This window comes from Camelus dromedarius, chromosome 2 (genome assembly GCF_036321535.1).
Source record: "Camelus dromedarius isolate mCamDro1 chromosome 2, mCamDro1.pat, whole genome shotgun sequence".
Taxonomy (NCBI): domain Eukaryota; kingdom Metazoa; phylum Chordata; class Mammalia; order Artiodactyla; family Camelidae; genus Camelus; species Camelus dromedarius.
This window is the reverse complement of record NC_087437.1, coordinates 102307637-102331617: the sequence shown is the minus strand read 5'-3', so window position 1 is coordinate 102331617 and position 23981 is coordinate 102307637. Positions and strand designations below refer to the sequence as shown.

General features: G+C 33.5%; 1 non-coding gene across 1 annotated transcript; it reads left to right on the top strand.

The window, feature by feature from the left end:
* The first annotated feature begins 23105 nt into the window (after positions 1 to 23105).
* LOC116155891 (U6 spliceosomal RNA) lies at positions 23106 to 23215 on the top strand. Its single transcript, XR_004139795.1, has one exon. It is a non-coding gene; the product is annotated as a U6 spliceosomal RNA (small nuclear RNA).
* Positions 23216 to 23981: the final 766 nt, after the last annotated feature.

Here is a 23981-nt window from a genome sequence, read left to right as displayed (position 1 = left end):
CCAAGATACTGCAACAACTTAATTATCTATCCATAGATGAATGGATAAGAAATATGTGGTATGTATCCCTACAATGAAATATTAATCAGCCATAAAAAAGGAATAAAAATTTGACAATTGCAGGAAGGTGAATGAACCTGGAGAGTATTATGCTAAGTGAAATAAATCAGACAGGAAAAAAATAAAACACCAAAAAACAAAAGGAAGAAACAAATAAAACAGAAACAGACTCATAGATACAGAGAACAAACAGGTGGTTACCAAAGGATAAGAGGGTGGGGAGATGGACAAACTACATGAAGCAGATATGAGATAGAAAAGTCCAGCTATAAGATAAGTAAGTCACGGTGATGTAATGTACACATAGGGGATACAGCCAATGATACTGTATTGCAATAACTTTGTATGATGATGAATAGTAACTGATCTTACTGTGGGGATCATCCCTTAAAGTATACTATTGAATATTGAATAATTATTGAATCACTATGTTGTATGGCTAAACCTAATATATTATGTTAACTATAACTGAACTGAAAATTTCTTTATTGAAACAGGGCTCAAACATGATTTTAAAATACTTTGCATGAATAAACTGTGGCTTTCAAAACCATTACAGAGTCCTCTGACTTGCTGGGGAAGGCAGAACAGCAGATGATAAAGGATACTACAGGGCCACATATACCTCCAAAATCCATGCATTCTAAGAAGATTAAAGCACAGTGAGGACTTAACCTCTGACTGACGAGCTGGCAATGATAAGTTAATACAATGGAATTTGGGGCTTTCCAAATGTCCAGGAAGAATTTTCCCCCTAACCTGTATTTTTAACTATTTTATTTTTAACTAAAGGTCTTTCATATAATCTGTTTAGTATAAAGTTACATTCTAATAAGAAACAGGGTTTCTCCTCCCTTCTCCCCCCAAACACCTGTCTGAACTCTTAATTATTCCAATTGTTAAGTGTTTAAAGTATATTTTAATTAGAGATTCTACATATTGAGAGAGCTATAGAAAATATATAAAATGATCTGAGTTTAAATGAGTGTGCTTAGCCAAGTTAATCCTGCTTTAATAATGTCAAATACAACAGTATTAAGATGTAAGATCTTGGAGTAAGCACCTTTCTTTAAACAATATACAAAACGAGGTGATACTTGCTTTGATGGCATTCTGTATTTTAAAAAGATTAAATTGTAAACAGCACTCTAAGGCCAGTGGTTTTTTCAAGTTCTGCCCTCCTCTTTGTATTCAGAGGAAAGGACATTTTCACATTTTTAAAAAGCCATCTGTGAGTGAAGGAAAATGGAAAGATGAGTTGACAGGTAGGCAATTAGCTCATTACAGGCTAGGCAGGTGGAGCACTTGCCCTTTAAGCAGGGTCTCAGCTGTTTTCCTGAGTTGCTGGTGAAGAAGAGAGATGATCGTCAATTCCCATTTACCCTTTCCCTAATCTCCCTACCACTAGGAACGCGATTCTGACTGAAATGTTTCTGAATGTATTTGGCATTTGTAAATGCCAATAGAATATTCTGAAACAATAAATATATGCAGTTATACTTAGAGGCAAACAATACTTGAGGTACCGCAGAAGACTAGTTAAGTCTTGGATTCTATCTTTTAAGTCAGATTTAGATTTTCTTTAATCATTTTTAAGACACTAGTAAGAAATCTGGTAAAAAGATGAAATCCTAGGGCATGTCCTGGGAGGGAAATAAATTCTACCAAAATAGTAGGGAGGGACCTCTCTCGTGGCAAATTCCTCTAAAAAAAATTATACCTTGCTCCTTGTTGTCACTAGAAGTAAAACGAAACACCAACTAAATCCTATGCCACCATAAAACTAAACTAAACTTCACTGTTGTCTATTTGGCAACCCCTTCTAAGCTTAAGTTAGCAGAACGTTAAAGTGGTAGTGAATATTCTGAACAGAAAGATGCGAGCTTTCATTGTTGTATTTTATATAATAACTGTTATATAACATTTCCTCTTGGTATTCACTCATCTGTAATTTTTTATTGAATAACTTCCAACATAGTAAAATATAATGCTGATGGGTGATTAACTGGCTTTTTATACTTCTGCCTTTAACCCCAAAATATGATGCATAAGGGAACAAAACCAGGGTTAGGGGCACTGACTGCTTCGTCGAAAATCCAAGTGTAACTTTAGAGTCAGCCCTCCATGAATGTGGTTCCATGTCCGAGGATTCAATCAACCAGGGATTCTGTAGTTTCAAAGTACTATTTAGTGAAAAAAATCAGTAGTTCAAATCTGTGCTGTTCAAGAGTCCACTGTAATTGAAAATCAATTCATTCTTTGGGATGAGTTAATCCACAGACTGATATGATGACGACTTAATGATATTTCACTGCAGGTATTAAAATTGTGCTTTATATATATGTTTTATTGAAGTATAGTCAGTTTACAATGTGTCAATTTTGGTGTACAGCACAATGCTTCAGTCGACTATACATGAACATATATATATTCTTTTTCATATTTTGTTTTACCGTAAGTTACTACAAGATATCAAATATAGTTCCCTGTGCTACACAGCATGAATTTTTACCTATTCTATATATATCAGTTAGTATCTGCAAATTGCTTTAATGCTATCCATTCTCTTTTACTGGCACTTTCCCCTACTTCTCACTTTTAATCATACTTAGTACCCTCTTAATAAATACGTGGCACGTTGCTTATATAGGGAGAGTATGCTTACTTAAACCAAAAAAATAAAAAAAAAAGGCAAGATTGAAAAGAATGTTAGCATTTCTGGAGGCCAGAGGGAGTGGAGGGGGCCTCCCTCTGTGCATCAGTCAGCACATTTCTATAATAAGCCACTGATACAGATGCTAAGAGATTACTTTTTTCTTCCCTTCAGAAAGCTCTCTTGTTTTGCTCAAACACTTGAGAACATCCTAAAATACCCCATGAACAAAAAGCAAGGAAAACAGCACATAATAATCTGACACTTGGAAAAAGTTTGCCTAAATTATTATTTTTTCACTCTGTGATTTTCCTTTGGTAATTTTTAGGAATAGTTTACTTACCTGTATACTTTATTGTCCTTTCTCTTATTCCTAATAGGGTCAAGGTTGGAAGCAGGCTGTGGAAACATTCATGAGAACACAGATATGCAGTTAATATCTAGTGGGAACTGTCATTTACTGCCAGCTCTCCACGTGCTAGGCACTGTTCTATGAGCTTCACGCACATTTGCGCACTTCCTCTTCATCCAGAGCTGTGGGATGATGGTACTAATACTTCTTTTACAATTGAAGAGACTGAGTATTAGAAAAATTAACAAATGTGCCCAGGGTTATATGCAAACGACTGGCAGAAGTGAGGCAGCAGCACGTAGCCAAGGCCTGTTGTAACAGTCACAGTCTTTTTTTGATAGATTCAAGACATGGAACTCTTGCAGGAAAATTTGTATTGCTGATGCTAACACTAAACATTACTGTGAACCCTCAGGATATTCACAGATATTTTGGTATTTGAATTTGTATAAGTTAAAAAACCTCAATATTTGATATAATTATTTGTCCAACTATTTAGCTATAATTAATATTTTGTAATTATTCATTGTAATTTGGTAAATTGCAATTAAGGTTTTCACCTAAAAATGGAGACATTGTTTCTTCTTTAACATGAGTGCTTTAATATATACTGCACTATCCAAAAATTTGAATTTTATATACATATAGTGTCCATATATAGTGTTTATAGCATATATATATATACACTCTATGTAGTACTTACACATTTATATATTTACATACTAAACATGTATTATATAATACATGTATACACTGAAGTATGTGAATTATGTTTATATATATATACACACACACGCACTCATATAAAGGAAATATAAGCTGTGCATATTAAGTATAACAGTGTAAACTATGAGAAAATGCATAAACTAATTTTGATTTTCAAGTTTAGTAAGTCTTGTTCTTATTGTCTTACATGACAACATATTTACTATAAATTGTTTTGTACAAAATTTAGATCATTATAAATAATCTATTTTAAATAGATCCTAATTATTTTATACACTAATGGTCACCTTATTACTTAAGGATTTCTTTCTTTTTTTAATAGAGGTACTGGGGATTGAACCCAGGACTTTTAGCATTTGTTCAACTTATTACTTTAAAAGACTAAATATCTAGTCTTTTGATATCTAGAATAGTATCTAAAAGATATTAAAAATATAACTAGCTTAAGTAAAGATTTCTTTTATGATTATGATTTTGAACAAGGACACATCCATCATCATAACAACTAGAGGTAACTGATTATCGTTTTTAAACTTCAATGTTTATAAAGTTTTTACTTGGTCATTTATCTTCAAGAACATTTAAAATATTTATGGTGGAAAGTAAAAAGCCTTATTACTCATATAACAAATATTAGGAATTCTATGATACAAAGGAGAGAATTGTATACAATGAGCGTATACATCATTTTTTGTATACATCCTTGAAAAAGTACAAATTTGTCCACATTTCAGGTTTCAGTATGATTTATTTCCTGGAAATTTTTCTGACTTACAAGATATTTTCTCACATCTGAAAATAAAATATGCCATTTTAGCATGTGTTGATAATAGATTAAATAATTTATGGTACCAAAAATTTCTGTAGGTTCTTCCAAATTATGCTGATTGAATTTTATACTGGATTTGTAAGGAAAATATATGGTTAAAGTAGGTTTATATTAAGTAAAAATATTAACTTATAAAACATTACAATAAATCTTTAATTACTGAACACTTCTATTTAAGTTAGTACTGAGGAAGGAAGGAAGAAAGGGAGAAAAAAGTTATTTTCTTATTTTTAGTAAATTTTAAGAATGAAGTCTGTATAATTCTCTTTTCTGTCATTGTAAGTACTCTACTGTGGATATAATTCATTTTTGTTGCTGTTGTTTAGTTAATATTTTATAGAGGTTCTAGATCAAGATTTACAAAATCTAAATTATTGATTGAAAATAGTATTACCTTTAAAGTGTGCTTCAAACGTTATTTATACAAAGTTGTCCACACATTGTGTGGCATTTTGAGTATATACTGGACATTTCTCCCAAAGAAATATGTTAAATTAGCATTGCATGTTAAATACAAGTGCCCATTATTCTAACTGCATTCCTTACATTTTATGTTTAATACCCAGGAAAAAAAAAATATTAGGTATGCATAATTTGACAAGAGATTTAAGTTAAATCCAGAGATTTGAAATAAATACACATTTAGGAAATGGCATAGCTGATTCAATCCCAAATTTCTCAGCCTCCAAAACCAATGCTGTGTTCATCTGTCTATATTAAGCATATTATTCTGTAATGTCATTCATTTTCTGGTATTTTCTTCTTTTTAGCTCTATCTTTCTCTTTATATAACTCTACCTCTTCTCTGCAGGCATATTACTGGTATTTGAATTTGTATAAGTTAAAAAACCTCAATATTTGACATAATTATTTGCCCAACTATTTAGCCATAATTAATATTTTGTAATTATTCATTGTTTCCTGGATCAGTCTGTTCTGCTATTCTCTCCTAATTTCCCCTCACATCACATCTGCCTTCACATATTCCCTAATCCCTTTCACTAATTTTTAATATGGAACTGAATTTATTTTATAAAACAACTGTATTCTTTCTATAATTCATAAAGTAATATTTATTTCAAATCTAATGTAAGGACTTAATTTGTTTTCTTAAGCATCTATGCAGTTTGTGTGTGTGTGTGTGAATTACCCTAACAGAATCTAAAATAGATTACAAAACACAAAGTAAATAAAAGATATGAAAAGGGCACTGGAGATCTTTTTGCCTCATCTATCTCTACCCATATCCTTCTCCCCTTAAATTATTTTACAACGTTCTTAACAAATGATTCGTGCAGACTCAACTTTCTGTTTATTTTCATTATTATATACTGTTTATTTTCTGGATTGTCTAGAGACCAGCAATTCCACTGTGAACATTCTACATTTTTTAATTGAAATATGCCTCTTGCTAACATTCACAAATTAAATAACTTCATATTATAGCACTGAAAATGGAACAAAATTGTATCAAGAGCCACAATGAAAATATCTTACTTCCTGTTAAATTATTATTCTATTAATAGGTCCTTATTTTGCATTATTTCTTTCTATTATGTTTTACAGCATCTAGAATAACAAGTTTTTGAAGTCTTTCCAGCAGTACTTATCTCAAGGCAGGTCTATTTGTTTTTACATTATAATTTATTATTTGAACATATGTTCAAATGTTATAATAGGATTATTTCTAGGCACATTGGAGGAAGAACATGCAGACCCTACCATAAATAGCAATTATAAAAACTAGAAAATACTAAAAATACAAAAAAAAAAAATACTTTTGATATCAAGTGTCAGCCAGACTGTAGAGCAACTGAAACTCTAATGCTTCCTGGTGGTAATCTAAAGTGGTATAATTACTTTTAAAAATAGTTTGGAAATTTTCTAAAAATTAAAATGCATTAACCATATGACTCAGCCACTACAGTCCTGGAAAGTTACTTAAGGGAAATGACAACTTACATCTATGAAAATCTCACACACTTTTGTTCACTGAAACGCCATGTCCCAGACACTGAATAAACTCAACTCACAGCCCTAAGGTTGTGCATTTTTTTCAAGTCCACAAAGATGTTTAGATAGTTCAAGTGGACTATAACAAAAAATCCAGCTAAGTGAGATTTTTATTCTGTTTCATTTTAATGAGAAACATATATCACTTAAAAGAGTTAATAATTCTGTTCTTTGACAGTCATAATACTTTTAAAAAATTTGTAATAAATCACATCCAAATGTGACTACTGCTCTTTCATGCGACTTTCATAATTTTTAATTTCTTAAAAGAACCATATTTAGTAAGTATACTGATAGGTACAGAATGTAGATAAAATTTTCATTAAATATATAACTTAGTATGATTCACGTAACTTAAAAAAATAAAAAGGGTAATATTCTTTTTTCACAGACAAGAAAGAATACATATTATATTCTAGAAAAGGCAAAACTATCATGACACAAGATCAGCTCAGTTGCCAATTGCTGAAGGTGATGAGAAAGGACTGACATTGTAGGAAAGCAAAATTAGCACCTCCAAAATGTGTCTCTTTGGCATAATGATTAATTTAGGCTGATTATTTTTAAGAAATCAAAGATATAGGGGAAGATCTGAAAACTGAGTAGAAGCTTCCTTTTTATAAGAGACATTTACATTTATAAGAGAACCCTCTCCATTTGTAAGGGTGTCTTCCTCTCTGTACTAGGAGGAGAAGGATGACTCTAAATATCTAGAAACTCTTAACAATGGAGAAGGCAATGACCTAAATTTCCATAACAATACCCTTGTAGCTTGTGCTTTTCCTGATAAGCTGTCCTAACTGTCTTCCCCAACCCCTAACTCTTCTTTTTATCTTTAGCTGGAGATGTTATTTAAGGTGGTAGCTTGGGCCATTTGCGGGAGTTATTCACTTATCCCGAGTCATTCTATATATATATATATAGGAGGTATACATATTATTAAATTTTGTTTGTTTTTCTCCCATTAATCTGTCACTTATTACAGGGGGTGTCTCAGACAAGAACTTAGAAAGGTAAAAGAATAGTATTTTTTTCTCCCTGAGAAGATGGAATCATTTAATCTCTGCAAACAGTACCTTTAGACACAAGAGGAAACTGAGGCAGAGGGAGGTTTAGTTGACTTGCCAGAGAATTATCTTAAAGAAAGCAGTACAAATGATACTCTACTCCAGGCAGTAGGTCTCTGAAGACAAGGAAATTACAGCACTTCCATAAACTAAATGATGTGATTTAAATGAAAAACTAAAGCAGAATAAGATATACTCTTTCATGAAATGAATAAATATTTTAGTCAAACATTTTTAAGTTTAGCTGATGATTTGTAGAAAAAGTATAAGGAGAAGGAATTTTGTGCATGCTCCACAGAATCACAATAGGCTTTATAGGTTCAAACAGCTTTATACCAAATGTCTCAGATTAGAGTAATTGTGTATTTAATGCTAATTATAGTCATGTGACATGGATGGTCACTGCAGGATTTGTTCTGTCTAGCACCATAATGTCAACTTAAAGAGAAACACACAATGTAAGAGCTGTGAGTCTAAGTTTTATTCAATGTCTTACTGAGGACTATAGCCCAGGAAACAGCCTCTCAGTAGCTCTGACAGAACTGCTTTGAGGAGTAGGGGAAAAGTCAGAATATATATCTGATATATATATGATTATGGTTAGGGAGTACCCACAATCAAGTATACATCTTTGTAAAAGGTTACCACCAGTCACAAGGAACAGATATCTCAGTTAATGATTTTAGCACTTTTCCATGTATATGGGAAAATGCAAGAATCTGGGTTCACTAAAATTCTTCCTGAGATATACATCTAACTATATGATGGGTCTGTTTTTCCAAAACACAGACTCATACTGATTTCCTCTCAGTCAGCAACTATAGTTGCTAATGTCTTCATCCTTGTAGAATTAGTTGGTGAGCAACATTGTTTGTTTTACAATAATATACATACACACATACATATCAATGTACATATATGTCTATTGTTGATGTTAAAATAAAAACACAGAGACCAGCCTTGAAAATTCTCTAAGCAGACAAAAGCATATTAGTCATATAAGCAAAGTTTAATTTAGCTTATTTTGCAAGACTAATTTGACCTAGAGCATTTCTTGCTTATGCCTCTGGAAATCATAAGCAAAACTTAAACTCTTTTTTAAACTGCTATGTGGTAACCACTAACCAATTCTTTATTATTTAAGAAAATTCTAATAATACAACCAGTCACTGAAAAGAATAAACTTAGTTATTGCCTTCCCACTATGTTAGTTTCTATATAACACTATAACCCTGAGTTTTAATCTGAGTGCTCACAGTGTGCAAATTGTCTTCTTGGTGTGTTCATGATAAACTTTTACTAATTACTACTAAAGTGATTCATTGGTTTTACTTCTGTTAATTTTGAACTTTTGACACTGATTTAATATGACATGACCTGCATGTGTCCATAAACACATTGTATCTTTCATATTTACAGACTTTGAGGAAATATTTTAAAGCTAAAAAGCTACTGAGATCTCTAAAGATCAATACTATTGTTACTGAGGCTATTGCCCTCAGGATCATACCCCTGCCCCTCACCTGAATAGAAACCAGTTGCTCTTATCTAAGTTTCAGGAGGAAGCTACAAAGAGAAAATAAATAAATAAGTAAGAATCAAGAACTGCTTAGAACCAACTAGGCCAAAGATGGCAGAGGATTTGCCTTCCAGTGGTCTGTGACCTTGAGCTTCTTTATTAACTCACTGTAATGCATTAGCATGCTAAATGACACAACTACCAGTGCCATGACAGTTGATGATTCCTGTGACAACAACCAGAAAAGCCCATACAAGAGCTGAAAAGGAGAGTTACATCAGCTCTGGGTCTAAACCACACCCCTGTTCTTGGATAACTCATGAATATTCCTCTCAGTCTTTCCAATTCCCTCCTTTTTACTTTCACCTTGCCATATATTTGGTGTCTCCACCCAAATTGGGTTGAGAAATTGATTTGCAAACTAGGTTCCCCCTTCTCCATTCTTTGGCCATTGAATAAAGCCTGCACTGTTCTAGTCTCAGCATTTGTTTTTGTTACTGGCTGTGCAAAGCTGATCAGAAACAGAACCTCCCTGGTCAGGACAGGGAGTTTCAGCCCAGGCTAGGGTGCTGGCACAGGTCCAGTTGACCAATTCATTAACATTATTTTTACCCTAAAAAAGAGAGAGAGAGAGAGAGAGAGAAAGAACCAAGATTATAGGCTACAAAGTAAAAAACTGCTTTTTAGTAGACATTTTATATTTTAAGGGATGAGGAACAGGAAGTAATTCCAAGTAAAAATTTTTTCCTCCAAAAACTTGTGTCTACTTCATAAACTGAAACTTCCTGAGGACAGTTGGACACCTGCTAAGATTTAATACTTCATTCTGAGGCACTTTTCCTTTTAGTTGCAAATTTCTGCTGTTCATTTCAAGTATCGTTTTACACTTTGTGTTTTTACTTTCAAATAAAATTTTTCCTACTCTTTTGATATGCTGATATTCTATGATATCTCACCTTTTATTCAAACTATAGTGAATACCTCCTCCCAGCCTCCTTTGCCTATCTTTTTTTTTTTTTAATTCCCCCAAAGGCATTTCCTTGAAATGTAATACACGGCTTTATACTTGGGCTTCATAAACCCATGGAATTTAAAATCTTTTGTACCTATGATCTCATTTCTTTGATTCTCTCCCACTTTCAAGCAGTTCCTGCATAGTTGTGAAACATACATTGAGAATAATTTCTTCTTGTTGAATTCTCTACTTTAGACAATGTAATTGACCTCTCAGAAACCAGGAAATCGTTTTGGTCTATTTTTAGCTCTATTTGTCACCCACCAGCTGTTGAGGTAGCTAAAATTCCCCTGGAGAACTCTGTTAAACAGCAATACTGAGGTTGCATTTCAAGTTCAAAATTTTACAGCATTGGATCCTGTGCTGTGTGCCTCATGGCTCCACCTCTGTGGATCAATACTGCTCTTGTTCTGCTTTAACTTAAACAGAAAGAGTGTCAGCAAACTATGATCAAAATCATATAAAACGGTCTCTTCTTTTATCAAGTAAAATTATGATCAATATTTCTGGAAAACGGTAGATAAACAGCACAGTGATTTCATAAATAATGCCAATGTTTTTTATATGACCTTCAGGAAATTCTTCCTCTTAAACACAGAAAATGTATTTGGAAAATTATTGAAAATAGGGAGAAATTAGGTCAACATGTAATATACATGCTTTGCATTTAAAATGAAATACTAAAGTAAAAAGAATGAAGTGATTACAGTTTTGAAATACGTAAATTAAAAGACAACTTTCATCTTTAACAATAATTAAATGCCTTTCTGTTTTCACATAAGTCCAAATGCTGTTGTAAGTAAATATTAGAAAATAGAGCTTTAAGACAAGTGTATTGAAATTACTTTATAGGTGCTAAACTTCATAAAATAAAAGAATTACAAAGGTAAAAAAACATGTATAGTTTTCAACTGCTCTTCATCCACTGAAATTAATTGACCATAAATCTGTTAGCAGTGGACTCTGAAGTGGGATGGAACCAAGGCACAAGTACATATTATTTTAATGAACAATGATGTGTGAAACGAATCATAGCCTTGTCAACAAGATAATGGTGAATTACGGCCTATTCATGGATGAAAGACTGTGTGGCAAGTGCATGGAGTAGTTTGTAAAAGATGCCAGTTCAGGCTGATATTTGAAAACGGAAAAACTAAAGGAAGTCCATAGCTGTCAGGAAATGTCCATGCAGTAAACACACTGAAGTCCTGTTCTGAAGATTTTGGATGAAATGGAACATTTTATTAGTTTTCTCTTGCTTCTGTAACAAATTTACCATAAATAGCTTAAGGCAAAGTGTATTTACTGTCTTACAGTTCTGCAGGCCAGAGGTCTGACATAGGTCTCACTGGACTCAAATTAAGAGGTGGTCAGGGCTGAGTTCCTTTCCGGAGGCTCTAGGGGAGAGTTCATTTTCTCCTTGTTTGGATGGTTGACAAAATTCAGTGTCTTGCGGTTGGAGGTCTGAGATCACTGGAGGGGTTCAGAACAGGCTTCTCCAAGATGCACCACTTTGGTGTGTGAGTTATTTTGAACTAAAGGCAACAGAATGTGCAGCTCAAGAGAAACTCCTGTTCCTCCCTTAATCAACTAGAAAAACTTTAAATTGGGACTTTTTCCCAGAAAAAGAGTTATTCTCAGAGATACATTTTATCTAGGTGGCCCCATATATGTGGCAGTGCAGACACCTAATAACCAGACATCTGTTCTTCTCCTTGTCCCGTGAATGACCTTCCTGTCCTTGGAAGACCCAGACCGCTATCCCATTCCTTATCTCTGGATGGCACAGACACTGATTTTACCTTTCTGTCTTGGAACCTCTCATGCATGGGGGAGAAGGGTCTCCGACCCTTTTATGTGGGATTCTTGTAAGGAAGAAATTAAATTTGGTTTTCTCCTGTCCATCTGTCTCATGTCAATAAAATTCTCAGAGCAGCCAGAAGAACCAAGAAGGGTAGAGAAAAGTTTTATTCCTCCCTGACATCAGCTTTTCCTTGCTGGCTGTCAGCTGATGTCTGCTCTCAGTCTCTAGACGCTGCCTTCATTCTTTGACTCATGACTCCTTTCTTCCATCTTCAGAGCCAGTAACAATAGGCTGAGTCCTTCCCTGAATCAAATCCCCCTTTCTTCCCTCTCAGCTCTCTGACAAAGACAGAACAAGTTCTCTAATTTTAAAGGCTCCTGTAGTTAGATTGGGACAACTGGGTCCCTCCCATTAATTATACCTACAGTCTCCTACTATGTAAGGTAACATATGCATAGGGCCCAGGGGTAGACTGTGGACATCTATTGGCTGGGGGCCCCTTATTCTGCCCACGATGACTCTTGACATCGACTACGTTATCCAGTGTATTTGTTTACTAGGGCTGACAAAACAAAATACCACAGACTAGGTTCCTTAAACAATCAAAATTTATTTTTCTCACAGTTCTTCAGACTACAAGTCCAAAACAGAGGTGTCAGCAAATTTGGTTTTCTCTGAGGCCTCTCTTCTTGACTTGCAGGTTGCCACCTCCTTGCTGTGTCTTTACATGTTTTTCCCTCTGTGTGCACGTGTCTCTGCTATCCCTTTGTGAGACCAAGTTTCCTTTTCTTAGAAGGACACTAGTTAAATTGGATTAGGGGTCACCCTAAAGGCCTCATTCTAACTTAATCTCCTCTTTAAAGACCTTATCTCCAGATACAGTCATACTCTAAAGTACTGAAGATTAGAGATTCAACATATGAATTTTTGGGGAGAGTAATTCAGCCCATAACACACAGTAATTTGGGGAGTATGAGAGCTGAAGGTTTAAAATGACACTTTCCTCAAAGTGTAACTGAGGAAACCAATAATCATATAAACCACGAAGCTCAAGGTTACCCAGGCCATCCACTGTATGTCAAGAACTCCAATCATGTACACCACATTTGCAGTGCAGACTTAATTTTCTCAATATGCCATGTTTCCCCTCCACACAATCATATAATTTTAATACATATCTTTCCAAAATTCAATTGTAGGGCTTGATTTTTCAAAAATGAGGACATAAAAGAATAATAATGTGTGCCTATATACTGTGCTTTCTGAAAATGTGACTCTTTTTTTTTTTTTTGGTGACCCATGTATTTTCATAGCTTTAAACTTCTGACTGAGTCTTCTGAGTTTTGTGTTGTTCTGTGTTTTCACTAGAAGTACTCTGTTCAAACTCAAGGAAAATACCACCTCACCCCATTAAATATAAACTAAATTAACTTTAAGGATTTAATATATATATTAGGCTTAATATATAATAATAAAGTGACTCTAGCTCTGACTTTAAAGAACACATGATGAACTGAGGCATCAGACAAGGAAACTGGAAATACTAATATGCTGTGGTTTTATGCTATGGTTTAGGGTAGTCCAGGCTTCACACAGGAAGCACACACAGCGAAGGAAACAGTGCAGTTGAGTGGTTCAACTGGGACAGAGATTACTGGAGGAGATAACACTGAGTTTGCCAGGCGAAGGGAGAGAGTTGAGTGGAGAGAGAATGGAGGCAGCGATGTGAATTCAGCAAGTGTGAGACTCAGAAGAGAGGTATAGCATTGCTATTTTAAAGAATTGAATGTTAAGTAAGTTCATTCTGCACATAATCTGGAGTGAGTGCCAGGAGTGGATTTGAAAAGTAGGGAGGAAAAGGCAATGATTGGAAGATGGTACATTAGTGGCTAGAAATGAAACTATATATATAAGAAAGGTCCTCAGGATGCTCTCAAAATACATTTGGATCTCATCTTGAAAGCAAATTAGAGTTCTTGTAGAGCTGTTAAGTAGATAAATAGAAGGAACACATTTATATTTTATCAAAACAAGTCCAGTTGATGAATAAAGGGTAAATAGGGGTAGGATCTGAGAGTATGATAGAAAAAAATAAAAACTGCAGCAATAATAGAAATCTTACTATATATGAGTTATTTTGGTGGATGCTTACAGGATGCACTTTCTGTAGACTTAACTTTTTAAGTAGGTATTCTTTTTTAGCTATATTTCAGTACTGAGGAAGCCCAAATACAGAGAATTTAAACAACTTTCCTCAAATAAAATATCTGTTCAGTGACAGAGGCATGATTTGAGATCTGGCAATCTGACTCCCGAGCTCATGCTCTTAAATAATACACAATCCACAACCATGAGGAAGGTAAGACAATGAAATAAAGTTCAAAGGATGCAAGACATAGGAAGAATGGAGAAAATCGGTTCATGTATCAATTTTAAAAGCTGAGGAGGGAAAAAAGAATGGCACATAATTCACTAGCTCAGGAAACCCATCTTTACAGAAATCTCTGTGATTCCATGGCAATTCGTGTTCTCTTCAACTGCAAACATTTTCAAATTTACTTTTTTTGGGGGGGGGTTTACTTTCTCCTTTCTATACCTAACTTCAAATTCTTAATGGTTAAGAATTGTTTTACATTTCCTTATATTTCTTAGTACAATTCTTCCCATACAGTGGGTGCACAATAATTGTCTTAATGGGAAATGAGTCTGAAGTCTTTGATTCAAAGTCCTAATTTTGACTCAGAAAGAAAATTTAGTAATTCTTATAATTAAACTTTGCACAGAACAGAAATTTAGCAGGGTTTCAGGACAATCTTATTCTAGAATGAAAAAAACCAACCAACCAAAAAAAACCCCACACATTCCAGGAGTTTCCTTTCCTCAGCTCTGCATTCACTGGATATGACCTGCAGTTACATACACTGTGGACTAGGTTTTTCCACATATTATGGAAATGACATTGTGGGAAAAACAAAAATAAACCTGCCAATCAAAGACCCCTCCAGACGTTAAAATGAAAAGAAATTTCCCAAAGAAAAAATGATTTTTTCCCCTTGAAGAATATACATGTATGTATGTGTATATATATATATATATATATATACACATACACACAAACATACTAAAAATGTTTGTTAAAAAGGATTGTTAGATATAAATCTATCACAATAGTAAGAAGGTATATGCATGATTCTGACAAAAACATTTTTATTTTATAAGAAAGGAGATCTTAAGGAAAATCTCTCTAATTAAATACTTAGCGTACAAAGGTCAAGCAGCACATATTCAAAAATAAAAAATTCGATATTTGCCAAATGTAAGTAGAATTTCTTAAGTCTTCTCACCTAACTGACAACTCATTTAGGTACTTAAGAGTATATTTTGAAGATAATTTATCTTGAAATATCCATCATGACTTACTTCTACTTGAAAGCAGATTTTTACTACTATCTTGCACTTGTAAGGACATAATGGCCAATTTATAACACCCATGCTTAAATATTTTTAGCTCCAGATAGTCTGTTACAAGTTTTACAGGACTGAACTATGCATCTCAAATTGTATATGTCTATGTACTTAACTAAAATCAAAACTCTTTTTTGAGGGGAAAAAGTGATATATGTTGTCTAACTCCATGTACTCCTGAGTCCTATGTCCCTGTAAAAATGAACTGGCTACCTGTCTAAAGGAGAATTCAAGTCAAAGTCTTAAAATTTCAGAACCACATGTCAATAATACCACCTACATACATCTATAGAACACGAGTTACACTTCATTCACCAAGACAGAATACTGACATATGAAGCTCTTGCAAAGAATTTAGCCATAAATTAGGTGTGACTTTGTATTTTCTAAATGCTTGCTCAGTACATTTAAGATCTTAAAGAACTCAATTTCTTTAAGCCTTCAAATTTCTAGCCCTTAACTAACCTAGATAATTAAAAAGAAGTATGTATACATTATTCATGTTACTCTCCATAAAAACACACTTATCGAGTGATGGTTAATGTCACATTTTGAGCTTTTATAGAGACATATGAAACTAGAATATTTGCCAAATTTTGTTGTATATGACCCAAATTAGCTTTTAAGAATGTCAGACTGATAAAATTCTTCTAGAAACTATTTGTAGTTGAAAAGGCCTACCTTTTCTAATGTAATTGACTATGTTAATCAGACAGGTCAAACTCTGAAACAGGGCATGCCTATTTTCCTCCCTTTTTATCAGAATTCTCAAAACGAATTACCTTATACTGTACAATTTTCAAATAGTTTTTTCTAGTTAGTTTTTTTTCCAAATATATATTGCTAGTTAGCTCTTTTTTCTCTCCCAAAAAATACATGTTTGAACCTCTGATGGTTAATTTTATGTGCTAATGTGGCTGGACTAAGGGAGGCCCAAATAGCTGGTAAAATACGTCAGGGTGTGTCTCTGACGGTGTTTCTGGGAGAGATTAGCCTCTGATTCAGTAAGCCGAGTAAAGAGATTCACCCAATGTAGGCAGCATGAGCCAAGCCACAAAGGGTCAGAATAGAACAAACACCGGTGAAAAGAATTTTTTCTTTCTTCTTGAGCTGAGACATCTGTCTTTTCCTGTCCTCAGATATTGGCTCCCCTGGTTCTTAGGCCTTCAGATTCCCAGGACTCAAGCCAGTGGTCCCTCAGTTTTCAGGCCTCAGGCTGTGGACTGAATTGTACCTTAGCTTTTCTAGTTCAGCTTGCAGACAGCAGATATGGAACTTAGCCTCCATAACTGCATGAACAAATTCCTATAATAAATATATTTATATTTATATATACAAACAAATAACCATATATAACCTATAATAAATATATAAACATGATATTATATATCCTATAATATAGATATTTATTAGTAATATAATATATATATATATATATTACTATCTCCTATTGGTTCTGTTTCTCTGGAGAACCCTAATATAGAACATTTCCTAATTATTATTACTGTTATTGTTTGTGTCAAGTAGAGTGCACTTCACAGTCAGGCTCTACACATTCATTACCTCATTGAATTCAGAGAACAAAACTGTGAAATTGGTATCACCTACTTTATAAATCACAGAGGGGTTAAGTCACTTGCCAGGTATCACTGTTAAGTTTCAGATCCTGACTTGAGGTCAAATCATGCCAATTTCAGAAGTTATTTGGCTACTGTACCTCTAAGGTGTTGGAAGTGAAGAATGAGGTTAAATGCTATGACTAAAGAGTAAAAAGGACATAACACTACCTTGCCAATCACTCCATTCTCCCAGCTGAGGTCACAAGATACAATAACAAATACCACTTTACATTACACCAGTTACACCAACGTAGACCTCAGTGCAACGAGATTTAGGTTTAAGCATTAAGTGGGGTCTCCCAGCGTGAATCTACATCATAGAGTCTGAATTCAGAGAGTATTGAGAGAGAGAGAGTCATATGGGTTTGAGTTTTTTTGTTTTTGTTTTTTAGTTTTTTAATATACAGTTAATTCCATGCATTGTAATCAATCATAGTAAAAACTTCCCTTTCCTTGGAGGATAATAGGGGGAAAGAAAGAGAAGGCTAGAATAATCTGTTACTAAAAATATTAGAGAAGGTTCTCCTTCCTCATATTAAACAAATCTATATTGATTCTTAATTAGTCACCTAATGATTATGGGATCTTTTGACAAGTTACTTCATTTTATTAATTATTTCATTAATTACACATGAATTTATGATGATAATAAAGATTTTACTTTAGGATTAATAGGCCTATGTAGCTGCAGCATTGGTTAGTAAATGTTAATTATCTTTGCTTCATTGTTTTGGTCATCAAGGAATCTTCAATCAAAGGATAAATTATCCAACAGAGTCTAACAATGTCTCTAATTTTCCCATTTCCAAAGAGAAAAATGCAGTTGAATTCAGCATTTAAAGAAGTCAATGCAAAGACAAAATATTATAACGTTAAACTATTATTCAGCTAGGCTTTTATGTAAACAGCTTTTGTGTCAAATGTATTTACTCACAAAAGCATAGATCACCATTTCCAAATATCCCATTACTCCCAGTCAGGACCAGTGTCACTGGCTTACACATAGAAGGGCCCTATTCTTGGTTTAATACTCTGCTACCAAAGTCTTGAAATTCCTATTCTGAATAAGAAGCCTGAACTTACATTTTGCTCTGGGCCACACTGGTCTAGCTTCCACCTGTTGACGTATAGATAGATAGTTGGCACTCTCCTCCTTAACTCTTTCATTAATTAAAATTAAATACATCAAAACCCAATTAATTTTATGTATTACACATAGATATTGAGAAATCCAGAAAATCATAACCTTGTAAATGTACATTAACATTACATACATTTGATGGATTTTTTAAACTGCTCTTGGTCCCCAAGCCAAGGCATCATCTCCAAAAATTCAGGCTTGCAGAATGTATTTGGTTCCTGAGTCAAAATTTTACCCTAACAGTGCCAGGACTCACATTCTAGGTATCTCCTCTGTGTCTTACACTTTCTCAAACACCTCAAAGTTAGCTGCTATGAAACAGTCTATATGTAAAGAAAGGGAAAGTGAGCAATATTCTTCACTGTATTTCTGTATTGTTATCATTTTCCTTCTATCAGAAACCTTCCCAGTTCTTTTATGGAGTTTTCTCAAAAATTTTTCACTCTCCTCCTAGTGATCACCTAATGAAGAATCTACAATTGGTTGGGCTAGGAACATCAATTCTTCCACTCATTTATTTAATACTTTTTACATTAAATCACTCTACTTCACTTACCATTCTTCAAGGTGCAGAGGATATAGCAGTAAAAAGCCAGAAAATCCTTTCCCTCTGGGAGCTTAAATTCTAGTGGTCATTTCTACCTTTTAGGTTAGTCTGACACATACACTATCAGAACTACAAGCACAAAGCCCATTAATAACAACTTAGACACTTTTTTTTTCTAAATACAACAAACACCTTTATTTTTCATAAGCAAAATTTTTAGGTTTTTTTTTTTTTTTTTTTTAAGCTGGAAGGAAATTTTGATGCCACCAATCTTAGGAATGATATGGTTTGGGGATAAAAAAACACTCTCTTAAAATCAAATTCTCCTTAAATGTGAAATCCATTCATTTATTTCTTTTATAATATTTGTTGTACGGCTTTCAGAATCCCCAAAAGGGTACTAACTGTCAACTAAAATTACAGCCAAAAACAAACCTGTTAGGGAATATAGCTATGACTGAATTATATTATCAGCTGAGTTGCCCTGTCTCTTGAGATTTAATCAAATTATTTTGAGCTTCCTAAGATATGTCTTATAGAATATTCCATACTTTTTCCCAAGTACTGTATTAGTTGCTTCTTCCTTAAATTCTTGTTCCCACTTTTGTTTCCAAGTTGCTGAGATACACATCTCACTTTTATAATTGTTTCCTCTTAGTTTGCCAATCCAGTTGTAAAATACAGTTCTCATCAGTGGACAGAGCATGTATTAGAAGTTTGAAAAGGACAGAAGTCTTTTGCACCACATAACTTACAAGTGAATACTTTAATTTTTTTTATTATTATTACTTAGCAAGAACTTTGGTTCTTTCTTAAGAACTGTCCTTTATCAATTATTTGGATCACCCTGAAAATCAAATCTTTTTCTAAATCAAATTTCCACATGAAGTCTAGCTCCAGACGATTCTTAGGCTATTTTCACTTTTATATTTTCCCCTTTTTTGGTGTTTAATCAAGCCTCCAAATTCCTATTCTTTTATTATCAGTGTGGTTTAGCTGATTTTTATTTTTTATGTTATAATCACATATATCAAAATATTTTTTGCAAAAAAAAAATCCAGTTGTATTTCTTAGAGGTAATTTGCTGTAAGAAGTTTAAAATGACACTTTAAAAACCGCTATAAGTAATTGAATGATTTACTATAATATAACACTCGCAAAGGTAGAGAAGTACAGGGCGCTATGGGAATCCATAGGAGAGATATTTTGGGGAGATTAAGATGGGCTGGCTTCCCAGTTGAAGTGGCACTTAGAATGAGAAGAAAGGAAACTATGTGTCACAGATTAAGGAAAGGAAAGGAAAGTGTTAAACACCCAAAACCAAAAGCTGAGGAGACATTTGTAGAAGTGATAGGAATTCAATACACCTTGAGTGTGGTGTGTGGAGTACGAGGAGGTGGATGCAGAAAGGAGGCAAAAGTTGAACAAGGATATGATCACTAGGGATACTCACTGCAGGCTGTTAAAAAGTTGGAACTTTTTCCTAAAAATAAAAACACTGGAAAGGGTTTAAGCAAAGGGCTAACAATCTGTTCGCTACTTCAGACATGTTACCATGGCTACAACATAGACAATGGATCTAAGGGAACAAATGTGAAAATTCAGAAACTAGCTGGGAAGTATTGTGGAAATACAGATGATAAATGATTATGGTTTCAGGCAGGATAATAGCATTAGGAATGGAGAAACAAAAAGAGGCATAAGAGTGTTTGCTGTGAGCCAATGTTGAGAAAAATTCATTGGATTTTGAAATTCCTTTGCATGTTAGAGAAATGGGTTGATTTATATTTTTGATATTAAAGACAAAGTGTATCTGGCTACATTGATTGTCTGTTATTTCAATTTTTTTGTTGCCTGGCCCCAAGATTTGATCTATACTTTGGAAATGACAGAAAATGAAAAATTCCTTTTATACTTCTTAATGTGAGTTTCTTAGACAACATACCAATAAAAAAAAGTGAGTTGAACAATTTTTTCTGTAAAATAAGACAGGTTGAATGCTAAGCTTTGTTTCTTTCATCTTCTCAGAGAATCTTGTTGACTCTCAGGATTGAGAAAGGCTTTCAAGAGCATCCTTTACAATTATCTAGTTGATAAGAGGATTTCTCTTAAAGCATCCCTCACGAGGGTCACATAACCTGGTGCTTCTCAAACTTCGATGTGTATACAAATGACATGGAGATTTTCTTAAAATGGGGATTTTAATTCTGTCATTTCAGGGAGGAGCTGTTTAATAGGAAATCTTGAATGTTTAATAATGTTCCAGTTGTTGCTAACATTCTTGTTGGTGGACTATTTTTGAGTACCAAGAATCTAACTTATACTTGAAAAAATTTCTAGTTAAGCCAAGTTCACTGCTAATCCTGACAGTATGGCAATATGAGAGAGTACTGTTGAGTCTTAGGTAAAAGGAAAAAGCTTGTTTTCACCTCTTATTATACACTTTTATTGATCTCCTTATCAGAGAGCCAGTTTTCTCTGCAAAGTGAAGGGTAGGTAGTACCTCTTCCTTCTGTAAGATTCCTTGAAGTAACTGGGGATAACTGATTGATCTACATAACTCTCAGCAAATTAACTGAACAAAATAAGCACCATTAAGTTTAGTTTAAAAGTGACAGTGTAAAATGCCTACATCTACGAGCCAATTCCTTCACTTTTCATTACATATATTTTTTCAAGTTTTGAAGATTTTATGTAAATACTACTTCAGACTAAGTTTTAGAGACAGACCACCAAATCTGAAAACATTTAGTTATTTTAGCACATTTTAGTTTCCATTTTCTCTCACATAAATGTTTTGGAATGATTACTGAAGTCCATATAGCTATAGAATTTTACCCCATCCTTGTTTGTTTGAAAGATTTTGCTTTACCTTTTCCATTACTACTTGACTATATTGTACTTCTTCTCCAAAGAAAATTAAATATGTGAAAACATCAGTTTGAGTCCATTTCTATTCCTCTCATCTATAACACTCAGTATAATGATGATGGTAATAATAATAACAACAACAACAACAACAATAATAATATCAACTAATTTTCAGGTTCATTTAGTGGAACTGAATCAACATGAGTATTCATCTGGTATATAGAAGGTGCTTATAAATTGTATTGGTGGGTGTAATTAATAGAATTATTAACGTCACCTCTTCTGGCTCTTAAGAATAGTCAGTATCTTTCACAGTCAGAGAATGTGCAATGATGTTGAAAGACTCCTTGCCTCATTCACCAGGGGTCTCTCTTGGGGTTTTTCAGAGGCATCCAACTTATTTTTTTTCATTTTTAATGATATTTATTTTTTTCTAACTTTACAAGGAACACATGTTCATCACAACTAGAAATACATAAAAGCTTATCAACAGACACTTAGGTTGCTTTCATATCTTGGCTATTGTAGATAACACTGCAATGATCACAGTAGTGCATATATCCTTACATATTTTACAATTTATAGAAATACAGATGGTTTATAATAGCATAATTTCACATTCAGAAGAGCTGCTCCTATTGTTAAACTAAGTTAGATACTTAGTATGAAGGTCAAACCAAGGTGTATGATTTTTATAAATGATTCACAGACTCACTAACAAATGTTTGAATAGTTTAACTTCAAATATAACTTTCACTTAAGAAGCTTCAGTGGTTTTTCATATGTCTAGTATTGTTTCAAAAAATTTAAAAAGCAAAAGACAAATATTATTCCTTCAACTTATTTCTTGTAATTTTAAAATATAATAAATATTTGATTTAGCAATAATATGTGAATTATTAGCAGTGGTGAAGTCATGAATGTAAATGAGCTGGAAGAGTTCCACATGACATAAAGGCCACTTAGAAAGAGAGAGAAAATTACTGGCATTGTCATATGAGAAATATTTATTCAATTAGGTTGATTTTTGGTATATTTGTTTTATGCTTGAATTTATTAACTGATAATTTGTAAAGGTTATAAAACTATTTTTTTCTGTTCATTGTTTATGCTTCCTATTTAGTTATGCAAGGGAATCAAAGACACATGAATGAATGTTATTTTTAGAATCAATTATTCACTAGCAACGAGGATTCTAGTTTTTCTACTATTATACTTTATTACACAAACCTTCAGTGGTAAAAATCTCATCTTTTATGAAATAAGTAATGTTTTTTATAATCTAATGGCTACATGAGTATAATGTCTAGAATTATTATTTTTAAGAGAATCACTGGCCCTCCTTGGTCTACAGGCCTCTCATAAAGCCCTTGAACAATGCAGTATATTGATTCCAGATAGACTCCTATTAAAAAAAAAATTAGGTGCTTGCTTTGGTAGCACATATGGTAAAACTGAATGCAAAGATTAGTGAAGACTAGCATGGCCCCTGAATAAAGATAACAGACCAATTTGTGATACATTCCTATTTTTATTCTCTAATAAAAATTAAAGTAGCTGAGTTTTGTTTTGTTTTTTAAAGATTGAGTTTTATGATGTCTGGTTAGATTTAAACAAATGAGATGTAAATGAAATAAAGATAATGTACTTCTACTTAAGTGAGAACTCACAAAAATGAAGTAACTAAATTTTAAGAAAATTTTCTTTGGCATGCAACCAAATGTTAACTTTAAAATGATGTATTCTTACCTTTCTTTCACTTTGGAACTCAGTTTATGAAAAGCAACCTTAAAATAAAAGCACTTTTATAAATTCATAAAATCATTCAGATTGCCTATTTTTTTACTGTCCAGGTATATGATAGAACTACTTAATTGTTCTATTTATTTTGTGTGTGTAGACTTGATGCTGATCATAACATCTGATGTAACTGTAGCATTTATTAATACTTTGCTTCAAATAAAAATAAATCCATGCTTAGACAAGGAGAGACTTTCTTCCAAAAGACTAATATAATAGGGAGAAATCTTGGAGCTCAGAAATCTGCAAGTATCTCAAAATCAAACAGAAAAAGGCTTTTCTTTTATAGAGAGGTAAGTATAGCTTAGCAGAAACTTTTAAAGAGAAGTTGGACAAAAAAGGAGGAGTGTCCAAAAAGCATAATAGGTGCAATCTGACAGGAAATGTGTCTGCTGGGCCTGCTGATTTTGGGAGGTAAGCTGTTGAGGAGGAGGGCATATACTGCATCTTAGTTTTTGCCCCAGGGATGGGGACAAGTCAAAGTTCAGGGGACTGTGGGG